The sequence below is a fragment of the Bombyx mori genome, chromosome 13, assembly GCF_030269925.1.
Source record: "Bombyx mori chromosome 13, ASM3026992v2".
In the NCBI taxonomy this organism is placed as follows: Eukaryota; Metazoa; Arthropoda; class Insecta; order Lepidoptera; family Bombycidae; genus Bombyx; species Bombyx mori.
This window is the reverse complement of record NC_085119.1, coordinates 3,453,145-3,463,898: the sequence shown is the minus strand read 5'-3', so window position 1 is coordinate 3,463,898 and position 10,754 is coordinate 3,453,145.

Genomic DNA, 10,754 nt, shown 5'->3' with positions numbered 1-10,754 from the left:
GTGCTAGCTTCAATAAAAACATGATTCAGAGCGAAGAATTTTTATTTCTCGTGATGTACGTACGACCAAAAAATTTTGTGCAACTTGTGCACTAACTGTGTTGCCATACATATTAATGTTTTCCCACATTTAAAAACTATTACATAAAATTTTATGTTTGAGCGAAAGATTTTTATTTCTCGTACTGTACATATATACGACAAGAAATTTTGTGCAATTTGTTCATTAACTGTGTTGCCATACTTAATTTTATGTTTAGAATTACCCTAAGCATTCGCGACTCGATAATTAAAACTACTTTTACAGATTAATCTCATGTTTTATTATTTTTATTTTATTCGTTCCGACATTTGATGTGGTTTCTGTAATTGCTGGATGCCCAACTCCCCTGGAATGTCGAGATGACGTCATTATCATATACCAATACATCCACACTCCGAATAGACACATCTCTAACGCGTTGACTTTTTGGCATCACCAGGTATTTTCCCAAAGCGAAATTCGAAATTCGAAGAGCATGCAAAACTGAAGGATGCGCACGAATGACTATCGAGAAAGTATTCGTATTGCTATCGAAAAAAAATGTATAGGACTTAAACAGCGCCCCTATCGTCCGTAAAAAGAACTAATTTTAGCTGCACGAATGAATGTACTCACTTTTGTTTCGCGAACGAATCGTCATTCGCGTGCCTATTTCTGCCGTGAAGCAGTAATGCGTTTCGGTTTGAAGGGTGGCGCAGCCGTTGTAACTATACTTGAGACCTTAGAACTTATGTCTCAGGGTGGCTGGCGCATTTACGTTCTAGATGTCTATGGGCTCCAGTAACCACTTAACACCAGGTGGGCTGTGAGCTCGTCCACCCATTAAAGCAATAAAAAAAAATAAAAAATAAAAGTTCTCGAAACTCTAAACTTATAATCGAGAGCACGAAAATTGTTTTGACATGCGGAAACGTAAATCGCGAAGGCTGGCTATCCACCACTACTATCTAATGTAATAATCCGTTATCGTATCAAGGACTCGATACATTTATATCAAGCATACAATATAGTTTTGTTCGTGACGTACTGTTCATCACACAATGTTTGCTCGAGGTCCTACCATCCACAACGTAAATGCGCCACCCACCTTGTAGCTTAAGGTGGGTGGCGCATTTACGTTGTGGATGTCTATGGGCTCCAGTAACCACTTAACACCAGGTGGGCTGTGAGCTCGTCCACCCATCTAAGCAATAAAAATAAAAAAAAAAGGTGGGAACCGAACCCACGACCCTCGACGCGTCGGTCAGGGCCGCTAAATACTGCACCATCGAGTCAGTCGAACTGATAATGATAATAGTATTTTCAAACTCGAACGCATGATTGCTTGTCTGCAGTGATGGGCAATGTCCATTTTATTATTGACCTTCGTTCTCAAGAAAGTGCGGTTGACAACTGGTTGACAATATGTCTTAACATTTCAAGAGTGACAACTTCGAATATGTGAGCTACAAGTTGCCTACGTGCGAACAATCAGGTCAAACAAATTCAATAACAAAAATGATTCATAAGTACCAAAAAGCATAATAGAATAAAAGAATACGATAACTGTAAATTAATTAACCAATTAAATACACGTTTATAATCGCCCTGTCGTAATTGAACACACGTGCTTAAGCTACAAAGATCAAAATATTAATATAGTTGAATATCGGTGATATTTTATTACCATCGACATAAATAAATAAAAGAATACAATTAATTTAATTCAAAGATCCTCACTACGAAATAAAAAATAAATTTGTATACAGTTTTCAGTGCTCAAGTTAAAAATATGCGTATTCAAAGAAACACGAGAACATTCAATTTATAAATAAACTATTAGAAATTGAAACTTAAAAATAACTAATTTTCTGTACATTATTTATTTACCATAATATAATCTTCTTCTTCTTCTTCTTATCAGCCCATAGACGTCCACTGCTGGACATAGGCTTCCCGCAAGCCTCGCCACAAAGACTGGTCCTGCGCTGCCTGCATCCAGCGGATCCCCGCGAACCTCAATAGATCGTCGGCCCATCTTGTGGGAGGCCTACCCACGCTACGTCTTCCAGTACGCGGTCGCCACTCAAGAACTTTCTGGGCCCAACGACCATCCGTTACCATTCATTACCATATAATCCATTACATTATATAATATTGATATTAAATTAATTTAAAAAATAAAGCTCTACAAACCTTTTTTTGTACGGAAGCCTTAACTATAAAACTCGCAGGAAACTGTCTAGCAATATATTCGAAACATGGAAGTTATTAAGCGCATAAATACGATCAAAATTACACTGTATAATTGTAAATAGACATGCTTTAACAAAAACCGACTTCAAATAGAAAAAAAAAAAGATATTCCAAAACAAATTAATTATACACTAAAAACAATAATCATCGAAATGAGTTGGCGTGATATTGAGTTATTGAGTTATTCATTTATTTGTCGGGCACGTACTTAATGCAAATTTAAGACTTACATGGTTTTCTCGTGGATATCCATTATCAGAACTGGACTAAATTAGCTAATAAGCTTTCCAATAAAAAAAGAATCATCAAAATCGATTCACCCAGTCAAAAGTTATGAGGTAAAACAAATAAAAAAAAACATACAGTCGAATTGAGAACCTCCTCCTTTCATGAAGTCGATTAAAAATTGTTTTAAACGTCTACAAATCACAAATGTCTTTACAAAACATTACAAGGAAGTTACGATGAAACTGATTGTTTTATTAGCTTCAATAAACAAATGCGATAACAAAACTTCTGCAATGTAAACACCGCCTTGAACGATGTGGTCGAATTAAGGTAATTGACTATTATGGTATTTTAAAATTGCTAACTTTTAAACCGCCGCAAATGGACAATCAATAACGTAAATCCCAGCATTTATCTTGAACCACGAAATCGTAGGCTCAATTGTGTTGCAATGCGGATGTCCTTAACACCTCCAATCAGATCCGGATTTTTTTGAGTGCCACCTTGAGTGCTTTTAATCTCTTCAAACACCGGTCACCGTTCTAGTCAAACCGGTCCAATGCGACTAGGAGTTTGACCTGAAACCTAGCCTATAGACACAACCGACTGAGTTTCTCGCCTGATCTTTTCAATTGGTCAGTGGTAGATTCAGCTTCTTTGTTTTTTTCCTACCTATGCTGATAGCCTTGAGAGGCTATTTCAGCTTCACCCTAACGTGTGTAGGTGAGCTCACGGAGCTCAAACTGAAGTGTTGCTAACACTGACCCTAGCAAGAGCAGTGCTTCGCTGAATCTACCACCGGATCGGCATCGCGACCCACTGAGAAGATTCGGCGAGAAACTCAGTGGGCTGGGTCTATAGGCTAGGTTGCAGGTTAAACTCCTAGTCGCATTGCACCGGCTTGACTTTGTCCCACATTTTAAACCAAAAAACAAGAACCTTTTGATCGAACAATCAAACAATTACAAATACTCATTTTAAACATAATAAAAGAGACTAGAAAATGAAGTAAGGAGAGATAAGAGAAAATGGGCTCCCCAGCTCTTGAACATTGACAATGCCAGAGATTTAGTTATGTCACTATTGACATTTACAAAAAATCCTTGAGCCTTCGAAACTTATTTAAGCAATTACGTACATAATAGGTAAACAGGAACACGTTAACATAAAAAAATCATGTTATCTACAGATACATCATTATGTTCACATGCATAATTTAATTTAAGTGTCCGAAGTATTTTATTTCATTAGAAGCATTGTGGCTTATTATTGAAGTAACTGATAATAAATTAGAGTTATTTAACGTTCCAATAATTGGAATACACAATGAAAATCTTAGTTATCACTACAATAAGAACAGTACTTCGGTGCTTTTAAGCCCCTCAAGAACGATCACCCTCCTCGTCAAACCCGAGTTCGACGAGCGAACTAACCCATAGACAGCCCACTGAGTTTCTCGCCGGATCTTCTCAGTGGGTCGCGTTTCAGATCCGGAGGTAGATTCTGCGAAGCACTGCTCTTGCTAGGGCTAGTGTTAGCAAATTGAGCTTTTAGGTTGAGCCCGTGAGCTCTCCTACTAGTCCGGACATAACTGGAATAGCTTCTCAGGCTACCAGCGAGTAGGTTTTTATTCATTGCTTAGGTGGATAGACGAGCTCACGGCCCACCTGATGCTAAGTGGTTACCGGAGCCCATAGACATCTACAAATATGTTAAATACGTATTTCATCAGAAAAATTGGTACCTATCTGTGAGATTCGAACACCGTTGCATCGCTACATATTAATGCACCGGACGTTTTATCCTTTAGGCCACGATGACTTCAAAAAATAATATAATGATATACATACACTATTCACTCTTATACTCGTAATACTATGAACGAAACATTCCAGAAATTGAAAAGGAAACAATAGTTTTTTTGTTGCTGTTGTTTTTGTTTATTTTTTTGGTGTTGTTTGTTTATTGCCTAGATGGGTCAACGTCCTCAGGGCTAACCGGGTGCTAAGTGATTACCGACACACTAGAAAATCACTAGAACTATTGCCATTGTTTTCGAAACCATTCGATAAGTATGAAAGTTGCATGATGAAGGCGCACGTAAACTAAGACGTCATAAATTGCAACGGTGCGTTCTCTTTTGCCTTGAGAGGCTATATCAGCTTTATCCTAGCGTGTAGGTGAGCTCTCGGGGCTCAAGCCGGAGGTGTTGCTAACACTGGCCCAAGCAAGAACAATGCTTCGTAGAATCTACCACCGGACCGGAAACGCGACCTACTGAGAAGATCCGGCGAGAAACTCAGTGGGCTGTCTATGGGGTAATTACTCGCCGAGCCCTTCGTCGCAAGCGACGGGTTCGGCGAGGACGGTGACCAGTGCTTGAGGTACCTAAAAACACCGTTAATGAACCGGGAGGATCCGTAATGACGTGTTTAGGGCGTGCGCTCTCTAATATAGAATGAAAACTTTATAGCTTATAACGTTTGTTCTAAACAAAAACGATTTGTTTTCGCTGAAGGACTAAGTTTATGGTTTTTTTATTGCCCTTATAGGCCGGCAAATATAAGGCCCACCTGATGGTGAGTGGTTACCGTCGCTCAAGGATGTCAGCATCATGGTGGACCACGTTACCCCTTCCGCTCCGGGGGAAAGTGCAGCGCAGTGCCATCAAGGTGGGCTCTCGGCCCGCCGACCAAGGGAACCGGAGGTCGTGTCGCTAGCGACCGCCGGTCTGGCGTCTGTGGAGCGGCGGGATGGATGTAATATGCTCTACGTCAACCCTGTCCCGCCGTCTCAATAGCCCTGACTGGGCTCCGGCCCGATCCGGGGTTGAGCGCCAGCTGTGAGCGGCAAGAGTTTTTAGTGAGATTCAACTCCCACATATCCCAACTGTCGCACGGGTGGGGGGGATCCGGCGATTTTCTCCTGTGGAAAAAAAAACGATGTCAGCAATGTCAGGTGCAGAGCCGAACCGCTTTCTACAGCTAGCCTCACTTTACGAAGCAATAACAAAACAACAACTGACATCTCGCATTGGTATATATCATCAATCACTAAAGATAAAGAAAACAGCAGAGAATAGGGTTTACTGGTGCTATGCGCCAGCAGCGATTGACAATTCAATACCAACTATAAAACAGTGCCCTTTATTATTAGCTCCAGGAAAGCTATTTATTTGCATTAGCATATAAATGTGTACATTCATATTAATGTCATATACGAAATCAATAGACAAAGAATCAGGTAGAATTGTTTTATAAGGTATTATATATATTTTTATAAGGTATTGTAATATATTTTTTTGTTTTGTATCATCATCCTGTGTATTTCAGCTGGCGGGTGGTGCAGAGACATTGCGCGTGCATTACTTTTAAACGTAATCTTTATTTTTATTTTATGGTAGTATAGTTATATTTATTTTAGTTTATTTTATATATTTATTTATTTATTTTATTATAATAGTATAGTTATAGTTATATTATTCTGTTAGATTTAATTTGTATACAATGGAATGTATTGATGATTCGTTTCTTTCTGCTAATGATTCTATGCTGTCATCTGATAACGATAGTTATTGTTCACTTCCCGATTCCCTTGGAGACTGTATACGGCAGACGTTTGATAAATCATCTGACTGCCTTTTAAATGTATGTCACATTAATGCTCAAAGTATACCAAGTCACTACAATGACTTATTCATTACTTTCACTAACACTAACGTTCATGCTGTCTTGATTTCTGAGAGTTGGCTTAAGCCTCATTTACCTTCTGCTATCTACCCTCTCGATGGCTTTACTTTAATACGGAATGATCGTATCGATGCCCGAGGGGGCGGCGTTGCTATATATCTCCGCAGTAACATTTCTTATAAAACAATAGCTTGCTCGTCTGCTGATTCTTCTACACCTGTGGAATATATCTTTCTTGAAATTTCTATGAAGGGAGCAAAAATTGTTCTCGGTGTCGTATACTGTCCCCCCAACGTCGACTACTTCTCCAGTCTCGAGCCGATTCTGGAATCTTTAGGGTCAGATTATTCACATCACATTATCATGGGTGATTTCAACACCAACTTCATAGCTCCTTTATCCTCTCGTTCCCGTAAACTTCAGGAAATCATTAGGTCTACTGGTCTTCATGTCTTGCCTCTACAAGCTACTCACCACAACATTAATGGCGATGATACTTGGCTAGACCTAATGCTGACCTCCACTCCTACCTCTGTACCCACTCACGGTCAATATCCTGCTCCTGGTTTTTCCCATCACGACCTCATCTTTTTATCCTATACGATTAAACCTCCTAAACCACAGCCCAGGGTTTTGTCCATGCGTAGTTTTGGTCGTATGAATAAGGAAAATCTATGCAAAGACGCTTCTAAAGTGGACTGGGACCAACTAATATCTTCACCCTCGGTAGATGAAAAGGTTCACATATTCAATGAGGTTGTCCTTGGGCTTTACAACACTCATGCGCCTATCAGAAAAATTAAACTGAAACGCCCACCAGCTCCTTGGATGACTGAAGGTATTCGGATGGCTATGAGGCGCCGGGATCGGGCTTTTCGAAAATTTAGGAGGAATCGGTGTAATGATAACTGGACTAAATTTAAAGTGTCGAGGAACCGGTGCAATCAGATGATACGTAACGCTAAACGACGCCACATTCTAGAAAACATAAATTCCGCTTCGCCTGCCGATATTTGGAAATTCCTTGGAACTCTGGGTATTGGCAGACAGCGTCACTCTGATTTTCAGGCGACGATAAGTTTGAATGACATCAACTTTCATTTCTCCTCTGCTACACCACTAAATAATCAAACGAAATGTCGCACCTTGAACTACCTGAATGGTTTGTCTCGACTTAATGTTGACTCCTTTGAATTTTCTTCGGTTGCTGTGGATGAGATCAAAAATATTATCCTGTCCATAAAATCGAACGCCGTGGGTTGTGACAATATAAGTCGCCGTATGATCGTCACAATCCTGGATCATCTTCTGCCAGCTATATGGCACACCACAAATTTTTCCCTATCATCAGGCTCTTTTCCTTCATTGTGGCGTAAGGCTTATGTTCTTCCTTTACCTAAAATTCCTAACCCTTCCCTTCCAAATCACTTCAGGCCCATATCTATTCTTCCCTTTCTATCCAAGGTGATCGAGGCCTGCGTACACAAACAATTGTCGCAGTTTATTTTCCGGAACAACCTATTGAGCCCTTACCAGTCTGGCTTCCGACCAGGTCACTCCACCGTTTCCGCTCTCCTTAAAGTGGTTGGCGACATTAGGACAGGTATGCAAGACACTAAAGTCACAGTACTGGTACTAATTGATTTTTCAAATGCGTTCAATGCCGTCAATCACGATATCCTCCTATCTATTTTGTCCTATATTATGATCTCTCCTACAGCACTGGAATGGTTTTCATCATATCTTCGGGGACGCCAGCAGTGTACTCGTACTGATGACACCTCTTCAAGTTGGTGTAGTGTCAACTCTGGCGTGCCCCAGGGCGGTATTTTGTCTCCATTATTATTTTCTATTTTTATAAATTTCTTAACACATAATCTTCAGTGTGCGTATCATCTGTATGCTGATGACTTGCAGCTTTATAGACAGACGACTGTGGAGTCTATTTCTCAGGCAATAAACCAGCTAAATAAGGATCTGGACTACATATGCAGTTGGTCAACTAAGTTTGGCTTAACTGTGAATCCAACGAAATGCCAAGCCATTATTGTGGGCAGTCCTCGTATGATCCAACGCTTAACTACTATGTCACTCCCACCTATATTCTATAATGGTACAGCAATTCCGCTAAGTTCCGTGGTTAAAAACCTAGGCCTTTACATAGACTCCACACTCGACTGGAAAGCTCAAGTATCTTACGTTGGACAAAGAACCTCTGGAATTCTTCGTGCTCTGTATCGCCTCAAGAATTTCTTACCATCAGCGACCAAGACTATGCTAGTACAAGCCTTGATCTTCCCTATAATTGATTATGGTGATGTGTGTTATTTTGACCTGAATGCAGACCTTCTTAATAAACTTGATCGTCTTCTTAATAACTGCATTCGATTTATTTTTAATCTTCGTAAATATGATCATATATCTTCCTATCGTGCTCAGCTCAAACTTCTACCGATTCGCCAGCGTCGTAATTTACGTGCACTGACGACTCTTCATTCCTTACTTATGTCTCCCGAACCTCCTTCCTATCTAACTTCCTATTTTCAATATCTTCACTCCAGCCATGAGCGGGCCCTACGTTCTCTCAATAGCCTATTAATTCGTTGTCCCACACATAGTTCTAGTTATGTTCGTAACTCTTTCGTCGTGCAATCTGTTCTGCTATGGAATGCGCTTCCTCTCGAGATCAGGACTATTACTAACCGCTGCACGTTCAAGTTAAGGGTTCGGCGAATGCTGTTGGAAAAGTTAGCGGAATCCTCATGAACTTGATGAAATTATTTGTTAAGGAAATTTATTAATATATTCCTTTTAATACTGTATAAACTATTATATGTATGTATGTGTGTATATATGTATGTATGTATGTATGTGTATGTATATGTATATGTATATGTGATTTTGTATATATGTAGATATACTTTTTTTGTATGTATTCGTTACCTAATATAAATTTCATTGCACCTACCACTATTTACTCTGCACTACCTTTGGTTGACTGGTAGAGAATGCCTTAGGCATTAAGTCCGCCAATGTAAATTTTACATGAAGTGTAATAAATAAATAAATAAATAAATTGTTTGAGAAAACGTAGAATTTTTATTTCAAACGAATAAAATTAAAATGCCATCTAAATTTAAAAACAGTTTTTGCCGATTATGTCATAAGCTAGATACGAAACCAAATAATCTATAGAAAATGAACATTATTGGGTAATGTTAATTAATGCGCATAATTAAAATCTTGATTACCAACAAACTTATTTTTATTTTTTACATATAAGAATGTTATCACCCCTATCCACAACCAGTCACAACAGAACGAGTTTCCGATGCTCCCGCCATATGTCAAGGGTATCGCAGAAATATGTTTCTAATATAGCAATCTATAAAGACGAAGGCCTAATAAAATCGTTTCATAGAGAATTTTTTAATATTTATAGGTGTACAAGCTCACGGCTCACCTGGTGTTAAGTGATTAACGGAGCCTATAGACATAACAAAATTTAATAACGCCACCCATTTTGGGACATGAGTTCATTAAGTCTCAATTTTAAAGTACAACGGCTGCCCCACCCCACAAATCTAAAGGCATTACTGCTTATGTCAGAAAAAATCAGGGTACTGAACCGTGTGGTTTCACAAGACCAGTAGGTCTCCCTGGAGATCTTGTGGGTCGATTGTCTGCCTACAAGGGCAATTAAAAAAAAAGATGACACGATTTCTAATCAGTTATCTATATATGCCATATGTATTTCTTTACTAGATGACGCAAACAAACAACAATAATAACCATTAAAAAATAAAACTGGAGGCAGTAATTGGAATTGTAAGTTTGTACACTATTATGATTGTATTTTATACTTCTATAATCACAAAATTCGCCAAGACTACACTATAAAAATATTAACTAAGACATACATTAATTAATCTATTCTCAATTTGACAGCAGACGTCAAGAACAAAAGTTTGACAATAAATAGTATGCATGCGTGTGTGCGTCAAATACATGGTATGTAGTGTGTGTAATGTTTTCTTTATTGATTTAATGTATCTTTTATGCATTATTTTAAAAAAATATTAGCATTGCGCACTTCTTCTCTATATCTATACTAATATTATAAAGAGGAAAGATTTGTTTGTTTGTTTGTATTAAATAGGCTCCGAAACTACTGAATCGATTTAAAAAAATCTTTCACTGTTGGAAAGCTACGCTATCCCCGGGTGGCATAGGATATATTTATTATATTTAAAAAAAAATTGGGATCCTCACAGAAACTCTAATAATGTAACCCAATGTGTAACAAAATTACCTAAAATTCTTTACATCGGGTGCGCTACTTCCCAAGCGAAGCCGGGGCGGTCCGCTAGTAGTATATATGTTTGTCTGTCTGTTTATCTTGTTCTAAGTCGTTCACTCTCGTTGTCTATAAGTGTGGAAAATTTCATACTCCTCCGTCCGCGCAATTTTCGTAAAAAGGGATACAAAATTTTTGCTTTACGTATTAATATATTATTATAGATAATAATAATATAATATTACGTTTCATCATTATCACTA